Consider the following 24,152-nt stretch of genomic DNA (forward strand, 5'->3'; position numbering starts at 1 on the left):
TGCTTTCATTACTAAGACATCTCATTCTACAGCTTAATTTGTTCAGTTTACAATCCCTCATACAAATATTTTCTGGATTTAAAACCTCTTTTGAATAATAACAAGTGAAGTGGTTATTCAATATTCCAAAAGTGCACATAAATGAAAATTTAAACTTAAAAGAATATTTTCACATTCACCTCTCTTTCTTTAGAAAATAATTCTTTAATATCTGTTAACAACCAAGATTCAATATCTTCTGCCTCTGTTTGCTTGTAAACGTCAGCCTTTACAAAAGAGCTTTGCTCATTTGACTAAATTACAACTTGAATAACGTAAAACAGTCAGAAAAAAAAAGAAGGAAGGAAAGGAGGAAAAGAAATACTGGCTTGCAATTTTCAATTAAAAAGTGGGAAAATTTTGCCATCAAAAAAAATGTCTAGGTGAGTTCTGTGTTGATTACATTAATCCATAAAGCAGATCCACTCTGCCTTGATTATATGACTATACATACGTGTGTAAGCATGTATTAATAATTACCGTGTAACAGAATAAGAGAAAGACACACAACCAGGTTACAAGCATCAAATAAGATCTACCTTTAAAAAAAAAAAATCAACTCTGAGCATAGAAAACACTGGCTCTAGTGGTATGGAACATTTAGAACCATTTCTATCCCTGAAACTATTTATAGCTTTCTTTCACTTCAAGAACAGTTCTCTTTACTGTACCAAGCAAGTTCAGTCTTCTATATAGATCATGAAACATCATGAAGTACAAAAAAATCTACAGACTGCATTCAGTATCAGCAATAAGCACATTTGAAGATTGCTCATACCATTTGGAAACCAGTGCTCACATGATGACTGGCCTGACACCTCATCCATCAGCAGGGTGCCCACAGCAGAGTGGACAGTCTTCCTTGCACCATCTCTCGAGTGGAGGCCCAGCTGGGAAACAGCCTTCTCTTCCAGTAGCAATTAGGTCTCTAAGATCAGGCCTTAGCAATTTGACCTAAAGCCAACCTTCCTTGTAACAAAGTCTTGAAAATCTTCGGAAGAAAAGACAAGGAACGAGGCAAATGAGAAATGCAATTCCCTCTGGCCTGATTAAAAAACTTTGTCGTGTCAAATAAACTTTGGCCACCGGAGGAAAGGACCCTAAGGTTGCTCTGGTTTTAGAAAGATCTGTCCCAGGGTTCTCAATCTTCTCTTCACCTCTCCCACTCTCTCTCTCTCTCTCTCTCTCTCCCTCTCTCTCTCCCTCTCTCTCTCTCTCCTCTCTTGTTTCAAAGGGGGCCTCTGGTCAGCGCTGATTAATAAGTGTTTTTTGTTGTGAAGTGTTGAATAATAGAGGATGGCCGGTGACCCAGTAAAGACTGAACCTTGCTCTGGTTTATTGTGGCAAGCTGAGAAAGGGGCTTTAGGCCCAGGACCGCAAGCACTGACCCGCACACATCCCGTGGATCGCCTATTCATTCTCACAGCCCTGCAGTCGCCCGGGCTCCCATTGTTTGCCCAGTAACAATGGAGGTTTCGCAAGGAACGTAAAGCTCTTTTCAAACCCTCTCTGTTGTTTTGCGTTTTAGGGAAACACCAATCTTCACTTTCTCTCCCGGCATTTTCCCCTCACCGCAGTTAAAGTGGATGGTTTTCGGGGGGGAAAACTTGTGTTGAGTTTGGCGTTTGTTAGCTGAACGCCAACATCTAACGGTGACTAGACCGATGTGGGTCGTGGGGGGTTGGGGGAAGGAGCCCCAGAGATCCCCCACCCCCTTCTTCTTCTTCTTAATGCATTTAGTGAACGGAAGCTGCCTCTGGGGAAAGGGGGGAGGGGATGGGAGAAAAAAAAGCGTTTCCTTGGCGCGGTTGCCCGGCGGGGGCTCTGCGGCCGAGGCCGAGGCCAGGCACCGGCCCCTGGTCGCCCACCACGAAGTGGCGGGTCGCCTACGGCAGCGGAAGGCACCGGCGAATGACTGCCAGGTTTCTTTGGCATGCCTGTCCGGCTCGGTGCCCAGCGCTGCGGTCAGCTCCTCCGCTCCCCTAGTCCCCCGGGCCCCACAAGCCCTGGCGGGGCGCGGAGCGAGGCGACGTCCGACTCGGGGTCCTGGGGGCGTCGGGGACTGAGGGCCAGGACGGCTCCTCCTGAGACTTCCTTCTGCCGTGCTCTTTCGCAGCTGGCCCAGGCAAGCTGTTGACTTTCTGTCCTGGAACAGGGGACCGGCTGGGGGCATCTGGGCTAAGTGGGGTATTGCGGAGACTGGACCGGGCCTGCTGCGGCCTCTGCCTCTCCAGACGCCTGGTGTCGGCGGGCCCCGGCCGGGCCATGGACAAACACCTGGGCTTGGGATCCAGGGTTCGAGAGGACGTTGCCGCCTCCCGCACGGCGTCTTCGGCTTCTCCCAAATGCTCCCCGCCTTCCTGCACGTGCAAACGAGGCGGGACAGCTGGTCAAGCCGGGCGCAGAGGCCTCACGGCCTTGGGGGCTAGCAGCGGCCTGTGGCCCACAATGTGGACAGTCGTCTGGGAGCTTTGAGCGCCCTGGGTAGGCCTAGCTCTCGGGGCAGAGGCCGGGCCATGACTCCCAGGAAGGGGGCGTCCTATGGAACCGCGAGACACCGTCCCCACCCTATCCCCCCCAGGCCTGGTAGGTGCGCTTGATGCCTCGGTGACCGCTCTTACTCCGCGCACCCTAGCGCTTACACATCTTCCCTGAACATTGATAAAGCCAAGGAGCTGCCTGGCCCCTGCGGCCTGGTTCGCGCGCACTGATACTAGAGTATGGGTCGCTGCCAGCCTCTCAATGTGCCCCAAGAGTGCCTCCATCCAGCTGGGAGCGGGCAAAGAAAAAGAACACATGGGGGGGGAGGAAGAGGAGGAAGAGGAGGAGGAGGAGGAGGAGGAGGAGGAGGAGGAGGAGGAGGAGGAGGAGGAGGAGGAGGAGGAGGAGGAGGAGGAGGAAGGCTAGAAAGCAAGAAGGTGAGGAAGATTGGGAACCCGGGCCAGCTCTGTAGGAGTAGGGCCCATTGTCCGGCCCGTCAGTCCAATTGATATGCTAATCTCTTTTCTGATGCGCTACAAAGAACACCTTTGCACTTTAAAAAGACTTTTGTGCCCTGGCTACAGAAGTTTATTATCCACTAATTAGCAACAACTTCTGGCAATGAGTTGGGTTTCGTTTTCATAAACTAGCTCTAGCTATGAGGTGTGCAGGGCAGTAAGAGGTTCCAGTTGCAGAGAAACCCTCTTATCCGGGCTGGAAGGCAGTCATTCGCACCGGCTGCTGGACTGAAGTGGGTGGGAGACTCGAATCAAGAGTTAAAGGTGTCCAACGATAAAGACTCTTTTGGAAGAACTTTGCAGGACCCAACTATATTTTCCATTCCCCGAGCTGCCTGGAGGCCATGGATGTAGTCTGCCTGTCCATCTTACTTGGGTGGAGGGGGAGTGAAATCTGTGAGCAAATATTCCCGCACTAGCCTCGGATTCTTGAGTTTTCCTTAGCAGGAGTATCTTAGCGAAGTATGCAGAAAAGGCCCATACCTAAGAAACGTTGAGATTAGCTTTCATACACTCCTAATGCCTTCCTAGAGCCCTGAAAGTAGAGGCGAAGCTAGTATTGCCAGAGCTGAAAAAAGGAGGGGCTGGGTAAATTGCCTGTGCCTGGTGGTCTAAAGTGGCCACCCCACCAAGCCATCTCTGCTAGCTAACGGAAGCTAAGCACTGCAACTTCCCCGCAGCGGGATGCACTGAACACTGTGACCTTGCTGCTCCACAGGCTAGGTAACTCCTTGAGGGTCTTTAACAGTCACACATCCCAGGTCAATAAACCTCCCTGAACCAAAGTCCTCTGCCCTATAAAAACACCGACCTTGAGACCTGCTTTCTTTCTGGATTCCAGCCACAGAAATGGTATTTTCTCAAGTAATTCGAGCCCCCACTCAACACTTTACAAATGTGTTATAGAAACACACAAGAATGTGTCCTTTCTTTAGAATGTTTTATTTCATAGTTTGTTTTATATTTCCAAGGGACTTCGTAAAAAGGTTTGTTGGATATTTCATGCGGACAGAGGTAGCAGTTACAACCCGCTCACTTAGCTCTACACAAAGGGTGAAACATGACCTAACTCAAATGCCAAGGGTGACTTAGGGTATCCGAGTGAACGCTTACAGGCAGGAAGTGGTGACATGCTCTGTTTTGTTCTCCTTGGGTGGTACTAAAGTTGCACCTCTCTGCAGTCCCAATGTGAGGCTTCTTAACTAGAGTTGTTAAAATGAGCAATTGAGGTAGGAGCTGACAGTAGACTTAGCAGCAAATTGCTGAAAATTCAAAGATGTAAGTGGTATTGGATTCTACAATTTCCCAGAAGACAGGAGATTAGGAACTAGAAAACACTCCTAAATATCTCCCTAGCAGTGGACTTGTGTGGGGTGAGGTGAGTGAGAAAGGGAGGTGGCCTTACCACCCCAGGCTGCCTTCATTGAGGAAGAACAATGGCTTGGCCTGGGTTCTTTCTGAAAGAGAAACTGCAGGAATGCAGAGTTGTTCTTTGTGCCCCAACCTACTTAAAGGAATGGGAGCCAAACCCCCCTCCCAGCACCAAGCAGTATTTTCCTTATCAGGACCCCTCTGAGACTCAGCAAGCATGATGGGCACTGCCCCTGATGTCCCATAAGGCCCACTCTGTGACTGGAAGAAACATGATCAAAACTCATTGAACTCACACTTCACTAGCCACAGAGCCCAGCTTGGAAGAACTAAAAACATTTTCCTAAGCAAGGCCTTTCGGTAGAACTTCTCAACCTAGTGTCTGATAGCAAACTCTGATCCTATTTCATATTGAGAATGCACTTACTTTTTTATTTAGTCCATCAGATTTTCCCAAATGAATTAATTTCCTCCCAAAGCAGAGGGTTGATTTTTAAAAATTCAGAATATTGTTAAAAAATGTTTTCTAAAAAGGAAAGAAATGGAAAGGCTCTGATTTAGAGCAATGAGGGATGTTATTAGTGTGACCTTGACATGTAAGTGGGGAAAGGACAAGTAGGTTGAGTCCAGACCCTTGTCTTCTTGAGTATCTGAGACATTCTCAGCCCTGGCTATGAACACTGACAAGAGGAAAGATTTGTTTTCAAAGGTTACCATTAGTAGTTCGCTAGCTGAGGTTGGGAATTTCGTATTTTTATATTTCGTGAAATTCATGATTTAATTATACTCCTCAAACAAATTAAGGGCAGGCCTTCTACACAAATTGGAGGCAGCTAAATGCTCTTTTGTGCCTGCAGCTCTCGGATTGTTAAAGAGGCTGCTGATGCATGAGAAGAAGTGAGTGATTTAACTCATTGAGATGCAGGAAGCGACCTGCCCTCTTTTGAAAAAAAAAAAAAAAGTGAGAGAAAGAGAGAGAGAGAGAGAGAGAGAGAGAGAGAGAGAGAGAGAGAGAGAGAGAACACTAGCTATAGAAGAGCAAGAGGGTGAGTGACAGGAGAGGAGAGGAGAGGAGAGGAGAGGAGAGGAGAGGAGAGGAGAGGAGAGGAGAGGAGAGGAGAGGAGAGGAGAGGAGAGTCGAAGGGCGAGGAGGGGTGCCAAACACTCCCATTGCTGCCCTGAAAGCTTCTGAATTTCAAGCAGAAAGTGGAAGGAGCTCCACACAGCAATATTCCTCTTTCCTTGGGCTGCGTGTGCAGAGCGTAGACAATGAAAATCTCCGCCCCCTCCCCCATGCTCTCTAGTCTACAAGATTTTTTTCTTTCCTTCACAACGACGGAAGCTATGTAAAATCAAATATACAGAGATGTACACACATTTTTTTTTAAAGCACAGACTAACAAAACAAAGGACATGGCCGCGGATTATCCAAGCGCGCACCTGCTGTAAGTACTGTCTTTTCCTGGGTGTTTTAGCTCTCTTCGCGCGGTGAATTGAGTGCTTCTTTTGTGAGCACAGTTGCTGCCGCCGGTGTCTGGATGTTTTTATTTATATGGGCTTTCTATATTGTTTTTGATTTTACTTTGTTTTGTTTGTACCTAAGCGGCAGCATTTTGCCAAGGCTAGTAATAGTCAGGTTAGTATGCAGTGGCTTGCAACGGTGGGCTGGGGGGCAGGGGAGGCGCACATATCAGGGTTTCCCGCGCTCTGAACATCCTCAAGAGCTGCTGCCCGCTCAACATCCTCGCTGGTTCCTGGCGCTCAAAGGGTCACGGAGATCTGTGACTACAGAGCTACCAGACACACTCTGGGGACTGTATGGAGTTGGAAGGAGAGATTTTAGACTGGAAGAGGGTGTTCCTCCATCCCCACAACACACCTAGCTTAGAGTCCTCTGTAGCTAACCGCTAGCACCCCTTGTCTTGGGAGGCTTAGCATGGCCCTGACCAACATGCTGCTAGAACCGAGCTGTTAGTCTTTTATTTTTAACCTTAAAGCTGGGATCTTCTAGACATCAGGGCTAAGTGGGGATGCCAGTGTGTGTGTGTGTGTGTGTGTGTGTGTGTGTGTGTGTGTGTGTGTGTGTGTCCAGACAATATAAATTGCCGTTCGCGGGAGATATTTTCTAGCCTCTTGAAAATGTGCAAGAATTCTGCTGCCCACGCTTTCTTTGTGTGGCAGGCAGCGCCAAGCGCTTTGTGCTTTACAAGTAGAAAATGGCGAGTCCTATTGTGTTTATACCATTTTCTTCCGGTACAAGGATTTCCTAAGTTTTTGATACTTTGAGGGGCAGAAGCAAGAAGCAGCCCTCTTAGAACCAGAAAAGCGCAAGCGGCTAAAGCTGGGCCCCTTGGCCTGGTGGGTATGGACCTTGCTTGGAAACGAAGGGTCGGTTTCCCTGCTGCCCAAATACTTGAATAGAAACAATTTGTACTGGTCAGTGTCCTCTAAAGATTTGTACGAGTTCTGGAGGGCATTAGATCAAAAGTGTCTGGTTATACACATAAATGAAAATAATCTCTCATCCCCGATAACCTGGAGAAAATAAAAGAAAAAATACCCAATTATTTGGGGGTGAGATGGAGTCTTATTTTTTCCTTTCCCCATTCATTCCCTGGAAAAAAAACCCAGGACAAGATTATTGCTGCTCTACTGTGTCAGTCTTTAGATTTTTTCAAACCTAAGCTGAAGTGCTATTGCTATTGTAGTATGGGTCTACTGAGTAAGGAGCCTTAGCCACTGCATCATCGCACTGTCCTCACCACCTTAGAAAGTGCAGGAGTTACTGGGGGGATTCTTCAGAATTGGCTCATTGAAGACATGAGATAGGTATCTACACTGCCTACAGATGTATGAACATATAATAGACACAGGAAGATTTCAGATGAGTTTTGTTCAGTTCTCTCTCTCTTCCTTGGTGTATCATTTTTATAAATTTTCTTGCTCTAGCTAAACCATATTCTAAAGTAAACAAAGATGACTCTACAAGACTAAAGAATGTCTATGTTACTTTTCTTAGCGGGGGGGGGGAGAGAAAGTGGGCAGATAAAAATTTTGTATCATATTTATTAAAGATCTTTGGATAGGCACATTGAGCGATCATTTGTCAGTTTAGAAATAATGAAATGTAACCCTCACCCCCATTTGTTTCTGGTACTTCATTTGATGACAAATACAGAAAAACTGAAAACAGCTGAATGAAGAAGAAAGGAGGGCCACATATCATTCTCCTCCTTTTATATAATCTTAAACTGTTAAGAAGCCAAATTAATGCAGAAACACATTGATTTAAATTTTTCCAAAGTACCGGAGCTTGTTCCTTCATATGGATCAAAACCATGGACAGCGAACTAATTATTAAGCAAACCTACTCCAGCAAAATTGTGTGTGAAGGGAAAGTTTACCTTCATAGTATCTGTTGGAGGCAAAGCAATTCTTATTATATTTTATAACAATTTGGAATAAATCTTGAATTTAAATTCAAATTCAAATTTGAATTTAAAGCATACAAATACAGATTCTAAGTTTTAAGGAAATGATACTTTACATCTTCAAAAATCTGTCCTTTCTCGTGTGTATGACTTTTTAAAAATCGAACTAAAGGTCATTTCTATCTAATGTTACTTGTAAATTAGAATTTTAAATACATGTTTTTTGGTATGGGCTGTTCCTTATAAGACTTAAAGCTGAGTAGAGAAAGAGAAATTTTATATTTTGCCTGGGATTAGCTGGATGGCACTAGAGAAAATTAAATAGATTTTTATCAGTGACTGAGTTTCTAAATGCATAGAATTGGAAAAATTAAATGCCACTTTGATAGACAGGGATAATATGAATGGCGATATGATGCTCATACCCCATTTACTTCTGGATAGGCATTGTGGTGCATAGCTAACAGTGCAATGGTTAGACAAACCCCCACCCAATCCCCCAGGAAAGCAACAGACTTTCACATACATATTGATCCAGGTTAGGGCACAGGAATGGTTCATTGTGGCTCTGTGTCAAATAACTATATTGCTTTTTGCATGGGTTTCATTACCTTAACCTTTTCATAAGTGAAATTCATAACAATTGTTTCTCTTGTGGATTATATAACTGCTCCCTTAAATTTTCACTTTCAACCCTGTGACTTCTGACTTATTTTGTAACCAGTCTTTTTTGTGACCTGTAAAGGCCTGGAAAAGCATATAAATCATTAATGACAAACGAGTTAGAAAAATAAGAACAATTCACATCTAAGTTTGAAATACAATTAAAGTGATATTGAGATTTGTAAGGCAATGAATTCCGGATCCTTAGCCATCATACTTGTTCACAGAGTGATACTGTGATTCTTTGAATGTCCTCGTTTGTTAGCGTAGATGATACATGTGTTTTAGACATCCACATTAAAAAATAAAAAAAAAAATTCTTCAAAGCATTTGAGGGGGATATCAATTGGAATTTGATGGTATTTTGATCATTTTCATGACGGGCTCTTGTGGTTCTTGTAATGGTGGCCCAGGCTCTGGTGGAAAGCAGAGACAGGTTGGAAGGGAGTCATTGTTTAGGAAGGTGCTCCAGCCAGGGGGCTTCATTCATAAGAGTAAGCAGAAAAAAATTAGATCTTGGCCTGGGGAAAGGACGATGGTAGAGTTGAGAAAATGCAGATAAGCCTTGACCATAAAATTAAGAGGTGGTTGCTCATCTGGAGCTTAGCTCTGTCCATCATGAGGTGCTTACTGTGCATGCTCAAACCCTTAGATGCCAGATTTTAGATGAGAAGTGAGAAAGCAGTTCACTGTCTCCATTTTAGGAAACGGAAGCCAAGTGACTTTGACTTGCGTTGAGCCAGCCTGGACCTTGACTGGGGGCTGGCTGTGGGGGTCAAGGGAATGCTGTGGGGAAGGCTAGAGAGACTGAGGAGCTATGTCTTAGGAAGTTGTCTTGGGGCCAGTATTCTGCGCCCAGGGGAGTGTAAGCAAGGGCAAGGAGGGTGCCCTTTGCTTTGCCCAAGCGCAGCTCCTGGGGGCTGCGAGCCTTCTGCGGCTCTTTGGTTTCAAGGACACAGCGAGCTGTTCAGGACTTTGGGAGCCAACATCTGTCTGACTGGTGACGTCAGCAGCCCGTGTAATCCTCTTGTGCTGAAGGCAGATGCCTTATTTGTTTGGCTGGAGCGAGCCATTAATCCCTAATGCTGGATCAGCAAGCGAGGGGGAAAGACCGGACCGCTACGATCCACCCCTCTCTGCCCCCACCGCCCATCCTAAAGCACCTTATACGGCGGAAACCGCTTAGCCTCCTCTTTCCTCCGAGAACACGCGGAGCAGCCTCTGAAAACGCTTTGGTCCCCTGCAGGTTTGAGCACAGCTAGCAGCTCTTTCGCCTTCGGATTTCTAGGGTTATGCTTATATGAAATTCTTTATTTCATCGATCGTTTCGATTTTCATGCGAGAACTCTTCAGTCTTGCAGTTTACAGAATTCTAAACCAAGAAGGGGTGGAGATTGGAGAATGCGGTTCTGGCGTGTGGTCTGAGGGAGGGGTTAGACGGGTAAGGGCGCGCGGGATGCGCAAATCGCTGAGACTGCACGGAGGACAATCTGAGGACTCGCTTTCAAGACTCCAGCTCAGGAAACCACTTCTCTGATCCTGACTGCATCCTCCTCAGCTTCCGAAGCCGGGATTGAATTCGGAACTCCCACGTCGCCGACATATTGCAGGGGCCCCCTGGGCCAATTCTCTAGGTCTGGTCAGCCGGTCACCTCGGCTCCCTAGAGTGCTTCCTCCCACCTCCTGTCCCTCCTCTCCAGTCTCCCCCTCCTCCCCCTGTCTCCTGCTCTAATTCTGCCCTTTGATTCTGTTTTTCAGGGGGAGCGCTCTGGGATCTCCGCAAAAAACCTGCTCTTGAGCCCTTTGGCTTCCTTCAAGAAAGCGCAATCCGTCCATCCCCTGGCCCACCCAGCCGCAAGGGATGCTGTGAAAAGAGCCACTGCTTGCCGCCTCCTGCCCGCCGTCCAGAGGGCTCCGCCCGTAGAGGTCAACTCCCCTCATTCTTCTTCTTTCCATCTTGCCCTCCCTCGGCCGAGCCCAGACTCGGATCTCCTCCCGACTCCCGCCGCAGTCAGAGAGAGCGCATCTGCTGCGCTGCCCTTAAATCTACGCCCTGGAGCGGGCTCAGACCCGATCTCTGCTCTCCAGAGCCCGCGGAAGCCCAAGCAAGCAGCCTTTTCTCTCCGCTATAAAATCATAGCCAGACCAGATGGGCCCCAGCTCTCCCGGGACTCGGCAGGTGCTGTTGAGTTAATTTTTCCGCAATACAAAGAAGGAGGAACCAGCCGGCCTGCGATTCAGATCTTTTCCCAAAATTTCCCAACCAAAATCGGGCTATCAGAGGCATATACGTGTGTTTGTCGGACATACAAACATGCGTAATTATATCCGCTATTATATCTGCTAGATTTCTTCTCTGACAGCAGGGGATGAATGACAAAGGTTTCTGCAGCCGAACAGTCATGGCGTGGTCCTTAAAGACTTGCCTTTCCTTATAAATGTCTTAGGAAGGGATTCAGGGCGAACCAACTCAGTTAATTGCCTTCAGGAAAATAACACGATTACGAAATTAGATCTGTACCAGAGCGGTAATTAACTTCGATCCATGTCATCATTTGAAAACTAGATTTATAGACATATGTATGGGTTTTAGGTGCGCTGTAAATGACATGCAGATGTATGCATATGTATCACAGACTCATGCACCCTCTCTACTCGTCAACCCTGCAGACTAATTAATGCCAACTCTGGCAGATGTGGCAGGGGGAAAGCTGAGGTGGGAGTGCGGCTCAGAGTTAAGACTCCAGGAGTAGGGACTCCAAGCACTGAGTTCCAAGGGAGGGTGAAGGACAGAGAGAAAGTGCAGTAGTAGTTGCAGTGAGCCAGTTGCTTCTGGATCAAGATCAGAGACTCTGCTCTCCGTGTTCACAGCGGACCTTGATTTAATGTCATACAATTAAGGCACGCGGTGAATGCCAAGAGCGGAGCCTACGGCTGCACTTGAAGGAGATCAGAGAGATGTCAGAAAGGGTGGGGAGAAACAGTTGCAGATTTCTAGAATGAACCCATCCTGTGTGGCACAAGGACTCCTCACATTGATTCAAAAATCTTTAGAATGCAAGACAGTCATGTTTTTCAAGCGAGAATCCAGGAAATATGCATGCATAGCCCCATGGGGAAAGTTAGAGGTTTCATTGACAGCTGTCAGCAAAGCTGTAGTTCTCATTGGTGCAAATGGTCTAAGAGTCCGCATTCAGAAAGCGCTGGCCTTTTCAAAATAACATAGGTTGAGATTGTCCACAATTCTGGGTCGAGTTGGGAAAACAAAACGGACGAGAAGGGTGTAGCAGAAAAAAAAAAAAAAAAAAAAAAAAAAAAAAAAAAAAAAAAAAAAAAAAAAAAAAAAAAAAAAAAAAAAAAAAAAAAAAAAAAACCCGGACCACATTGCACAAGAAACCTGAAATGACTCAATTATCTGAAAATAGGACCCCCTCCCCAAGCCTTTCACTATTCTCCCATTCTCTACCCAGTCTCATGGCAGCCTTGTCATCTGGCTTTAAAGGGCCAAGGCAAAGTAACAATACCCAAATCAGTCAATATTGTCCAATAAGAGGGAAAGGCCAAGCCAGGAACTCGAAGACTTGGTAAATTAATTTATTCGGAAGACCATGAGGTAGAATTAGTTAAGGTAGGTTCACTTCATAATCCTGAAGCCTAAGAAAACTGCCGCCGCTGAGAAAAAGCCTTGACAGAAGTCTTTGTTCTGTGGTGGCCTGTCTGGCTTGGGAACAAAGGAGAGGTTGGAGAAGGACATCCCCAAAGTGGCTGCGCCCTCCATGCCTTGCTGACAGGACCATCTTCCTCTTTCTCTTCCTTCTCCTCCCCCGTCTCACCCTCCCTTTGCGGTAATTCTGCAAGCAAGGCAATAGAATCATAGAATCGCTTCTTCTCTACCCCGCCCCACCCCCAGGATGTTAGGTAACTTACAAATAAAAACTTGAAATATGGAAAGATGGTAAACAACTAAACAGTATTTTGCTGAAACCTTCCACTCTGACAATCAGTTGATTTGACCTAAAACCGGAATCCAAGTAGTTAACAAAATGTGCTAGAGGGATATTAGATAGAATTAATTAATTTTTTTCATTAAATCACTACCCTGAAAAGAGAAACACAGGGTTCTTAGTTGAGGATCTTATCTCAGATGTGGTCACCAAAGATATCTCTCACGGGACCCTAGAGTGTGCCTCAGGACATAGTAAAGAGGCTTCCACTGAGACTGATTAGGTGACCAGAGCAGTCAGGAGTTAAACAGCCTGCAACCACTGTCTTGGCTCTCCACAAGGCTTTCTGTGGGGCTGCCTTCCTTAGTGAGTTTTGAGGCCAAGACCCACAGAGTGACAGGGTGATGGTGCCCAGGAGCTGGCCCTAAGCATCAGTGCTCACACACACAGTGACAGGGTGATGGTGCCCAGAAGCTGGCACTGAGCGTCACTTCTTACAGTAGCACTGCAGGCCTAGGAGGCTTGAATTCCACACTGCAGAGAAAACCATATTGCAAAGCCCAGCTCACTTGGGAGGCAGAATAGCTTACCAAACCCCATATAATTAAGATTTGTCTTAGAACTTCTGGGTCAAATGTGTCTGAATTAATGCATTCAACATATATTTAAAATTCTCAGCACTCTAATTTAAATACTGAGAATATTGTATATGAATAGTAAAATGTTATGTTCTGTAGTTACTCGTATTTGCAATGTAATGAGAAATAGGCAATAAATTGATTTGCATTCAGCCTAGGCTCCAAGAAAGAAAATGTTCCATGTTTGAATTTGTTAGTAAATTCACATCATAAATACTGTCAAGCGTCAGTCATAGGTAAACTACACAAGGTTGTATGAAGAGACAGTGACAGCAATGTTTATCTAAGCCTAGAAATGGTTCATAGATAAACAATGGCCTAAACAATATGTTCTTAGAGCATTTATTCTCTTCCACCCGAATAGTCAAAATGTAGCCAATGATTCAGGAAATAAATGAGGTCAGAAACAATATCCTCAGGCGTCTAACTCCTTTTCACTCCATCCTAAAAGGTAGCTTTTTATTTTTGTTTTCTGATTTTAAAACTCTGTAACTTAGGACCTTTATATCCACAATTTTTAGGTTTACATTTGATTTTGTGCAATATTGGCGGGGGGGGGGGGAGCATTAGCAAACTCTGTTGGGACAAAAGCTCCCTCAAACACAAAGAAAAACGGCACCGCTAAGATCACCCTCTTGTGTTTCGGGGTGGGGGGTTCAGGTGGGGGGGGGGATCACCAGAAATAGGAATGGGTTTCAAGAGCTGAAGGTTGTCACAGATGCTCGTCCTTCCAGTAACCATCTAGATGTACTGCTAGCCTCTCTTCACAATCCCACGAGTCCTTCGCAAAGCAAAAGGAGTCTAACAGTCCTGTTTACAACACTGTAATTCACATTACATAATACAAACCCAGCCTAATCCTACTTGTTTAGAGCAATCCTAAAATCTAGTTTCATCTGAATCTGTTAAAAAATATTTTCTAAATAGAAATGAAATATGTAATATGAAAGAATTTAAAAAGTAAGGGAGCAAATACAGGATTTAGTCACCTGGTTGCTAATGTTAAATACAGTGTGGTTATTAACTCACAGTGTTTATGTACTTTTAAAATTAATTATTTTCAATTTCTTTTATAAATAATTATCCAATTTAATGTCCATTGCAAATTTTTTCTGCTATGAAATTCTGTGCTCAGCAGTTTTCCAGCAAAACAACCCGAGTGGACAATTAGAGAGCCTTGGTGAAGAGGACCGTGGGAGTCCTTTGGCAATCACAACTCTCATCTAGTGGTCTGAAATTAGAGCTTCTCGGGATAATTTAGGAACAGCTTGACCGGTTGAGACACTCAGGGACAACCCTCCTGGGAAATAGTGTGTTTCCTTCCAGGGAGTAAGATGCTAGCACAGGGAACCAAAGCATCGGGTGTCAACAACGCCAGAGCGCCCTCTGCTGCTCCCTAGAAATGTCACACTGGTTCTAGAAGCCAGATGGTTAAGAGTTTCAATAAGCCCAGGAAGCATTAAGCTCTTAGGATCATTAATCTGTAGAATTTAAAAGCTTCCATCATATTCTCCGTCCAAAAACGCTACCCGATTTTTATCGGGACCGCGCCTGGGATAGTTACCTTCTATTCTATAGGAAGCGAGAGGTCATTGTTTGAAGCATTGATTGTCAATTCTATTGGTTGTATTTCTGTGTCCTTCCTTTTTTCAGTTTTATAAAAAAAAAATATGAAATTGTAAATCTGAGGGTAAAACCTTTCTACTAGGCAGCTGAATAAGAAATAATTTTCTTCACTTTTGCATGTAACTTAAGTTTTATGAAAGGAAATATTTGAATTAGAATAAAGATACCAAGCTCAAGGTGTTTTACTTATTTTTGAAGGACGTTAACCCATAAATATGGCCTTACTTAAAGAATGATTGTGCTGATTTTGTTTTACTATTTACTCCAGTTTTCAAAGGTAGACTTTGAATAAGAAAATGAGTTATGTTTGAGGACGAAGCTGAATTCTTTGAGTCATATTAATTTATCCAAAATTTCACCGCTGAAATCTTCCTAGTAAGTACTTAAATGTCAAAGATGCCAGTAAGTAGATCATTATAAGTAGAACCATCAGGGATCGAGAAATGAAAGCAATGTGTGCAGAATTCTAAGTGTTATCTATGGTATTTTTTGTATGAAAAAAAAATCTATTAATAAAATGAAAAGAGGTATACTGAAAACTTAAAACATTTTTTATTTTATGTCTTATTGGACTTATATTGAATAAAACAATGTATAACTGTATTACTTCAACACCATAAATTCAGAATTTCCAGCCTATTGTGAAGCAGACACATCTTTACTATGAAAACTGTAACTCACTACATCAGTGCTGGTATAATAAAGTGCTTCTAATAATGTAGTTGTTAATTAAATTTTCTAAAATAAAATTTTTATTTTATTTTAGTAAAATAAAAAAAATATTTCGTGATGTCAGAATGAAAGAGATTCAATTTTTACTAGATTTTAAAATTAAGCTCATAAAAATATTAAGCTAGAATTTAAAAAAACATATATGATTTTACAATTTGTTTCGTGGGGGCAGCTCTTGATTAAATGTTAAAGCAACTTAAATGTTTAACTGAGCATGTCAAGTTCCATATAAGATTAGTGTACCTGTCTTCTGAAATCTGGTTCTGTGCAGCAAGCATTACCAATCCATAAGAGAGTAAATGAAGAAAAGAAAATTGTTATAATTTCTATAATTTTTCTAAGCAGTCCTTTGGAAATGTGAAATATTTTATTTTACATAATTTAAATTTCTTCTTAAATAAATTCATATTCCACTCAGGAAGTAAAAAACTCAGTAGCATAATTTTAATAATTATTAGAAATTTGAAAACAAGTTTTAATATAATAAAATGTGTAATATAAATAAATACATTTTTTTCTCCTTTAAAATACACCCACTCACCGGAAGGTGGGCAATGAGCAGAATGTAAAGCGAATAAGTAAAAAATATTGAGAAGATTAAAGAAATAAAAAACATTCATTCTATTAGAAAGTAAGGAAGAAAGAAAAAAGAGGAAGGAAGGAAGGAAGGAAGGAAGGAAGGAAGGAAGGAAGGAAGGAAGGAAGACAAGAGAGTAAAATTGCTTCTCATATGTGTAATAGATTTTCCTTAAGTCGATAGCAAGCACCAGTATTCACCTTGCAACTGGGTATAGATGAGCTTTTAAACGTGTCCTTTATATTTGTGTATCTGAATGGTCTCTTTAAGATGCCTACCTCCCTTTAGAGATTTGGAACCCATGGAAACAGGCACTTCCACAGAAATAATATTCTTTAAAATAGCATATTTATGGAAAGCACAAATACAACACAAAGAACAAACTACTCATAAGCTTAATTAATGATTAATCACAATAGTTATGTGGTTTCATAGTTAAAAGTAACAGGAATTAATACTTGTGGAACACACGTGTTCCTACTGATCGACTTTACATAAGAAGGTCAATTTACGCAGCGCCCTCTGTATCTTTTATCCAGTATCCAGACTCTTCTGTTGCTGCCATTTCTATCAGTTACTGTTAAGTAACAATTCTAATGGCCAAGTAGGAATTAAAAATATAATGTTTTAAGAACGAATAAAATAGGATGTAAAGTTGAAATTTATTAATGCAAAATACCAGGTTTGTGAATGCAAACTGCAGAGAAGATATTCATATTTAAGAATAATGTTAGAAGTTAAAAGGACTCCATATCACAAGTAGATGGTATTATAAAGACCAAACAATGAGAATCAGTAAGGCTACAATTCCTGTGAGAAGAGCTGACACCTGACTTCAGTTTTGCTTTAGCCAGTAGAAGGTACCATAGGGGTGCATGAAAACCCCAAGATAACTAGACTGCACGCAAAGGGTGTTCATTTATTGAACATGCAGTAATTTTGAACTGCTTTAAAGAAACTTAGAGAATATATTTGGGATTCCAGTTAAGAAATTATTTATTGATTATTCAACTCCTATTCTGTGAATTTGAAAGGCAAATTTGTGTCTTTATTTTCTCTTTATTAGTCAACCCAAATTAGTTCTTAAAAGGTTACTTTAAATGTAACTCTATACCTATTAGAATTGGCTGAATAATGACATGTTGAATAAAATATTTTCTTCCTGCCAATTTCTTTACACTTAAAATCAAAGATATGTTAAAATTAAACATAGTTAGGTAAATTGTTCTTTACTGCTTTCAGTGTTCCTTAGTCACAGTATATTTAGAAAGGCAGGAGAAGTCATTTAAATTCAATCCCAGTGTTTGCTTCCTGCAAGCTCAGGATGCTGCTTTAGTGTGAAGGTCAATTGAAAGGAAGTGCATAACGCTACCATGAAAGCATGAAGTGAGGAACTTGATCTTGTACAATAGCTATGTGGTCTTCTTCTGCCATGCCTGGACATCCTTGATCTGTCTTGATTCCCACTCTGCTCTCAGATACAAGTTACAGCTTCTGTGTTAGTTATCCTGACAGTATCAGATAGAGATGAGCTGCAAGGCCTCCAAGAATTCAGTCTTCAGTATATGACTCTTACAAGTTAATGTATTTAAACAATAATAATTTTCATTATACAAAAGAGTTATTTATTTATTCACTAATACCTAAGGCCTTTTGCAAATGCTAGGCAGTGTTCTACCGCTGAGCTATATTGCTCAGCCATACGAAAAACTTACTTTTACCTAGATTTCAATTCAGAAAACAGCAAGTATTTATAAATGTCTTCTATACCTTGGGAAGTTGCTCAAGATAGATAAGAAAAGAAATACTGTGGTGCATGTGTACAGAACTATCTATGTTTTAGATGCAGCGTGAATCTATCCTTTCTGCAATTATCTTATCAGAAAACCAATATAATGAAAACAAATTGGACAAGGGGACTAATTTAAAAACATTAAGAATATCTAATAAAATGGCAGGTTATTCACTCTACTCTAGCTATTGTTATTACAATAAATTTATATATTAATTAATATTTTATAAAACAACAACTGCCCTTTCTCACATGAATAAAATTTTTCTATACTATCCTGCTTCTTTATCTCATTTCCTTACCATATTTAGTATGGTAACTGATTACAACAGCAGTCAATAGTATTAAACACACCTATCAGTCCTGGGTATATAAAACAATTGTAAACCACAAAACTTGAACTGAGTTTTATTTTAATGTCTCAGTCTGGTCATAGTTAACAATTACATAAGATTTCTGAAAATAAAACACATATCTGTTCATTTCTTTTTTGGGTGTTTGCTTTCTTGTGACAGGTCCCCCTTCAGTTGTGGAACCTTCCATAATAAACAGAACAGACATGATTTCTATTGTGGTGGAGCTGACAGACATTTTTAGCATTATATCATCCACTCTCCTGAACAAGATGATGTTTCTGATCTAAAACCTTTTCTTTTAAGTGTCCAATATTAACAATAGGAAGGAATATTTTCATGGTAAGGAACAATTATGCTTTGGGGAATGAACAAAACCAGTGTGCACATCTTGCCTTCTGATCCCCTTTCCTTCGTTGTGTTTTCAGTAACACTGAATGCCTTTGCTATTCTTTTCAACACTGAAGAACAGCTGGGGAATAGAGTCACAGTGTGCTCTGATGCTGACTGTGAGATCTGACTTCTATCTCAGCTGTGTCTTTGCCACTCGTGCTTCATGTCTGTATTCCTCTATGCACACATTTGCTGCCTTCTTGGTAACGTTCTGAATCAAGTGTCAATCCAAACTTAAATTTTTTGGCTTTATTTCAGGTCACCTAATTTTTATTTAAGTTTTGGTGTGTATGTGTGGTACATGCATGTGTGTGCAGGTATGCATACTTGTGCATGCATGTATGGAGCTCAGAGGTCCCTGTCTGATTTATCGTTCCCCATCTCACGTTTTAAGACAAGATTTCTCAATGAACTGTAACTCACTAATTGGAGAGAGCATAGGGATTTTCCTGTCTCTGCCTCCCAGTGCTGAGATTATAGATGCACACAGCCACATCCAACATTTTACATGTATGTTGGAAAGCTAGCCTCAGGTTCTTATATTTGCAAAGTAAGCACTTTACCTGGGCCTTCATCTGTATTTTCTTTTAATGAGCCATTTCCTAAGTTGTCAAAATTATATTTATTTTAAAATCTATTTTCACTTTATAAAAATGATGATGATGATAACAATAACAATGACAATGTTTAAAACACCAAAAAGTAGGTGACAATACTTTCACCATACGTATGGTTTTAGCCTCAAGTACAGCTCCTGTCCTGGTCAAGGGGAATACTAACAGTTCTCTACTTTCATAAAAATTACCTTCTATTTTTGGTAAGACATTAACCACATCATCATTTAGTTTTATTGTACTAACTAGCAATGTGATTTTCAATTTTAATTTAGTTACTAAATTTTTATAACTAGATCAAAATTAAATGACTTCATTATTTCAGTGTTCAAAATAAATATCAAGGAATCTCTCAGAAGATTATTCCAAAATAATCTTCAATATGTCATTTTTCAACCTGTTTAAACTGTATCTTTAACTGTGAAGTTTTTAGAATCTCAGGAAAACATGAACATTTTTCTAGCATTATTGCTTAAACGTTTGCCATCATCTTAGCCAAGTTTTTGAAAATGGCCAGACCTTTTTTTTTCAGATTTTCCAAGGTAATGGCATGTGCCATGTATATCAATGAGATGAAGCATCTTCCCCAAAAGTTCTCATTGTTTAATCCATCAGGTACCATGAGGATAGAAACTTCTTCAGTCCCAGTACTCTTGTGATATATATAGTAAACTTTGTAAAGTGTGTTGATATAGTGTGTTGATGCTGGAATCTGTGGTTCGGTATTTTAAACTTAACTCATGCTTTATTCATTTAAATAACTTTGAATACTTTTTTGCTGGATTTTGGTTTTGTGTAAACTGATTACTGACTCTCCAGAATGGCCACTAAAAGTTAGAGCCAGGTTAAAATGTGGGTTTTGAGGTCCACTCTTGACAATTCATTTCAGGCATTCTGAGACCTGCTAAAGAAGCACCAGAAGTAGCTCTGGAGCTATTTCTCTATAGGTTAAGAAATTTCAGGTCAATCTCATTTTTGTCTTTCTAAACTAATGGATATTAATAATTCCAGGACAATAAATCTTATTACTCAATAAGCACACCCTGAAAGAATGGATATTTTGAATAAGTGTTACTCTTAACATAAAAACTGTATCAATCTGAGTTTTTCAAAAACAAATGAAAAATTGGGAGTTAAAAATGCATTGGAAAAAAGTCTGCACAAGAGAAAGTAGTGAACAACAAAGTAATCTAGGGGAGATCTCAGACTGCAATAGTTTTGATCTAAAATAAAAAAGAAGAAAGGAGCTGTCTATGTGCAATAAACAGGCATACAGGATGCCACAGAGAGAAAAGTCATTGCTAATATCTGAGTCAGTCGTTAAGTAATTTGCCAATATTTATTATTATATAAAATGAGATTTTACATGAATGAGATCAGCAATCAGCAAAAGAGATAGGAAAGTCAAAAAGTACAGAATGATTTGCATTTCTCTCCAAAGTGAGCCCCATATTCAATTGTTTGACAGAACAAAGGTTGGTATCTTGCTCATATTACATGCCCAATGTAGATCAGAATGGCCACATTGATAAAAGTATCTACAGAATGCTAGCTGAGTGAGGCTTCATTGACCATAAATACTATGATTTTAAATTAAGATCTCCTATAATTTAAAAATAAAAAAGCAAAAGCTTCTATCCAGAAGACATAGACATTATTTCCATTATGTCTAGTTTAAAATTAGTTACTTGGAAATGACATAAGTCAGAATCTCGTGGTTATCTAGAAGTTGACAGATGCTAATGAAGAGTGATTTTACCAAAAGGAGGCTTCTTGCAAGCATTCTCACTATGTTATATAGAGGCTGACTGTTTCACCTTAGAGGGTGCTGGGATTTAAGATTCTTATGTGACTGAAATAGAACCTGATTTCACATGCTTTTTGCATATTTTGAAGGCAGTGAATTGTGGCAGACAGGGCTTAAACAAAGGATCATGAAATCCCTTTAGGATAAAAATAGGCTCCTCTGAATTTCTGTGTGATTTAAAAACTCAACTGACCTTTCTGAGTCTCTGTTTTCTCACTTGAAAACTAAAAAGAATGGAATCAGATAGTGAAGATATATTCTAGAAAGGAACCAATTCTAATAACAGTCACATTAATAACAACAGAACTACAATAGGGTATATTACGCATAATAAATAAACTGCTGAGGGAAGCAGATTTCTATTTCTGATGAAGTAAATTGAGACTGCAATTTTAAGACTAGATTCTTGGGCTTATTAGTTCCTCTCAAGATGTTCCTAGGTATTTTAAGAAGAATGGTATTTTTACGATAACTAGGGAAGCATGCCCAGGACAAATATGCTTCAGCTTTATTCTTTATAGGTTTGATACTGAGACACATTCTCCCCAACTCCTCACTCTTTAAAGGATTTTTACAGGACCAAAAACATGGCAAAACCAACTCACAAATTCCCTCTTGGATGCTATCTATGCATGGCCACATTTCAGTTCTCTGGAATCACCTCCAAAATATTACCTGCATGCCAAAATGTTTGTCTTAATCAGTATTTCCTGCAGAAAACCTAGTCTAAGATTTCAGAATACTATTTGTTAGATAAGAGACCATAGGATCCAAGAGAGAAGGACTTAACAATGTTCAAACTGTATCCACTGTATGACTTTGCTGCAGAATCATTTTCTACTTCTCAAAATTCATAAAGGGCTAGGCACACTGATACACGTCTACAGTACCAGCATTTGTGACCCAGAGGCAAGAGGAGTATTCCAAATTCAAGACACGGCTAATACATTTCAGTGAGTTCCATCTCATCACTCCAAAAGCTAAATAGTAAGACTGCCTGAAAACAAAAGTGAGGAAGAGCTCTCCCCAAGACTATCATTCCTCCATTATCAATCATGTAATCCAAAGTAAGAATCTAACTTTATGCAAATATGAAAAATCTAATACAACCAGTGGCAGCTAAGTGTAAAGACCCTCAGAAATAGCAAAGGTGTGGTTTTGTTTCCAACTCTGTGATTGTGATGAAAGAGATGGAAAAAGCCCTAAGGGGTATCTAGATTCTCACATTTCTGCAGCCAGTTCAGTATTCCTCATCATTAATTTGATAACTTCTGACATGCAAACACGAAGAAAAGAATAAACTGTAGAGATTTCTATAGTTAGTGGATAAAGAAATGCTTGAAACACAGATAGTACATGCACTTATTAGACAGAAAACCAAATAATATACACAAAGCAGACAAAATGATGCATAGTTTTGTCTGAAGAAGCCAGGCCACATAAATGATTGCAGGCTGTTGTGAGGCCAATCCTGCAGCCAAGAGTGACAATGAGCACATACAAGCTACAGTAAAAAATCACAGAGTTGAAGTACATTTAGATGGCATACAAAAAGACTTGTCACCCCAAAAAAAGGCTGAGAAGAAGAAGGAACCAACACTAACTCCAAGTGCATTAGCCATCATTTAAATATACAAATACTAAATTGAATAAATAATTTTGCTCTAGCTGGTAAAGCATTCTTAATCTATTTAATTCATCTATTTAATTCAGCAAGAATATGTTCTTAATAAGTCAGATGATAATCAGTAGATTTAGGACGAATTAGATCTGGTTGGAATAGCATACATTTTTTTGGCATTTGATATATACTTAATTATGAAACAGTATAAATACTGTGTAATACAACTAATGTGAATACATCACAAATTTTTACAATGTCTTAGAGTCAAGAGAAAGCTGTCTTAGCTTCTGTTCTAAGAGTTTAATACACAGTTACTTCTATTGAAACAGGGTATTTTGTTAAAAAAAATTTTTTAGCAATTGCTTAGAATGAATGAGTATTATATGTAAGAGCCGAACTGAGGAAGATGAGAGATCTTGAGAATAAATCACATTAGAGCTATGCAAGGACTACTGTTCATTATTATACTATCACATACAACAGCAGTACAAACAGGAATCCCTGCCCAAAATACAGTAATATTTTAATTATCTTTCTATCCTATAGAACATGGTTCTTAACATTTACATGTTTAACTCAGTGATAGATGAAACCAACTCCTATGCAACTGATGTCTATTTTTACATGACTCTGCCTGATAAGAAATATGCTTCTTAAAACAATTTATTCCTTCAGCAATTGAAAAACCTCTGCAATGCAATAACATTCACTCACAGTTTTCAAACCTCTTGTCTTTATATTTTTGTATTTATATTGTTTGTATTTGTAATTATATTATTGGATTTATATAGCCTTCAGCAGCTCGTCCATCCAACAGAGGCTACTGATGGTATAATGCTACAATTTTCAGAGTTTTCTTTAGTATTGATGTGCATATAGTTCATATGAATCTCGTATAACCACAATAACATTAGAATCAAGTTTCCTTGCCCTGAATAGTTCCCAGAGAATTTTCACACAAGGAGCTTCAAAGCCTCACAGCTGTACTGTGAGATATCTATCATTCTCTCCATGTACAGATGGAAAATGATGGCTCACTCAAGTGGTAAGAGGTCCAAGGACAGGATGAAACTGAGTCCAGCTAAAATTCTCATCTTGTGTTGCCTTTCCTCTCCTGCACATGCTAAAGTGGAGCTTCTTGCTAGTATACAAGCAACACAGAAACCCCTACTTACTAAGAGGTAAACCAAGTTGCCTGTTTATAACTAACTATCCCTACACAGTAGCATGTGTATTTCTAAAGCAAAGGTCTCACCCGTAATTCTGAACAGGTGTTGGTTGCTGTGCTTGATATGGAAACTTCTATCCATTAGCATTTCACAAAACTATAATTGAGTATCCTTGGAGTATAATTATGTTGTAGAAGCCTCTCTAACTATGCCTCTCAAAGGAATATTAATGAATAGCATAAGAATGCCTTTCAGCCATAGGAACAGAATTCCTTTGCTCATTTAAGGATCAGTTTGAAGATTCAAGAAATTGAAATGAACTCAAACAAAAAGGAAACCTCAAAATATCCAGGAAGTTAGTACTGCAGCTCCTTATTGCA

The 24,152-nt window shown here is 40.6% G+C and overlaps 2 long non-coding RNA genes and 1 other non-coding gene across 4 annotated transcripts in view; 1 reads left to right on the forward strand and 2 right to left on the reverse strand.

Annotated features, from left to right (window-relative positions):
* LOC117707673 (uncharacterized) overlaps positions 1 to 2,806 on the reverse strand; it is a 452,126-nt gene extending 449,320 nt beyond the window's left edge. The window contains exon 1 of one of the 2 annotated variants that reach the window (XR_013109711.1): positions 818 to 2,806. This is a non-coding gene — a long non-coding RNA (uncharacterized LOC117707673). The remainder of the gene's footprint in view (positions 1 to 817) is intronic. The other variant, XR_013109712.1, reaches the window with a different exon arrangement.
* Positions 2,807 to 7,871: 5,065 nt separating this feature from the next.
* On the forward strand, positions 7,872 to 15,428 carry LOC143441943 (uncharacterized). Its single transcript, XR_013109714.1, has 2 exons — positions 7,872 to 10,137; positions 10,262 to 15,428. It is a non-coding gene; the product is annotated as an uncharacterized LOC143441943 (long non-coding RNA).
* A 3,804-nt stretch (positions 15,429 to 19,232) lies between these two features.
* On the reverse strand, positions 19,233 to 19,361 carry LOC117708059 (U6atac minor spliceosomal RNA). The gene has a single exon (XR_004606773.1). It is a non-coding gene; the product is annotated as a U6atac minor spliceosomal RNA (small nuclear RNA).
* Positions 19,362 to 24,152: the final 4,791 nt, after the last annotated feature.

This window comes from Arvicanthis niloticus, chromosome 4 (genome assembly GCF_011762505.2).
Source record: "Arvicanthis niloticus isolate mArvNil1 chromosome 4, mArvNil1.pat.X, whole genome shotgun sequence".
NCBI lineage: Eukaryota > Metazoa > Chordata > Mammalia > Rodentia > Muridae > Arvicanthis > Arvicanthis niloticus.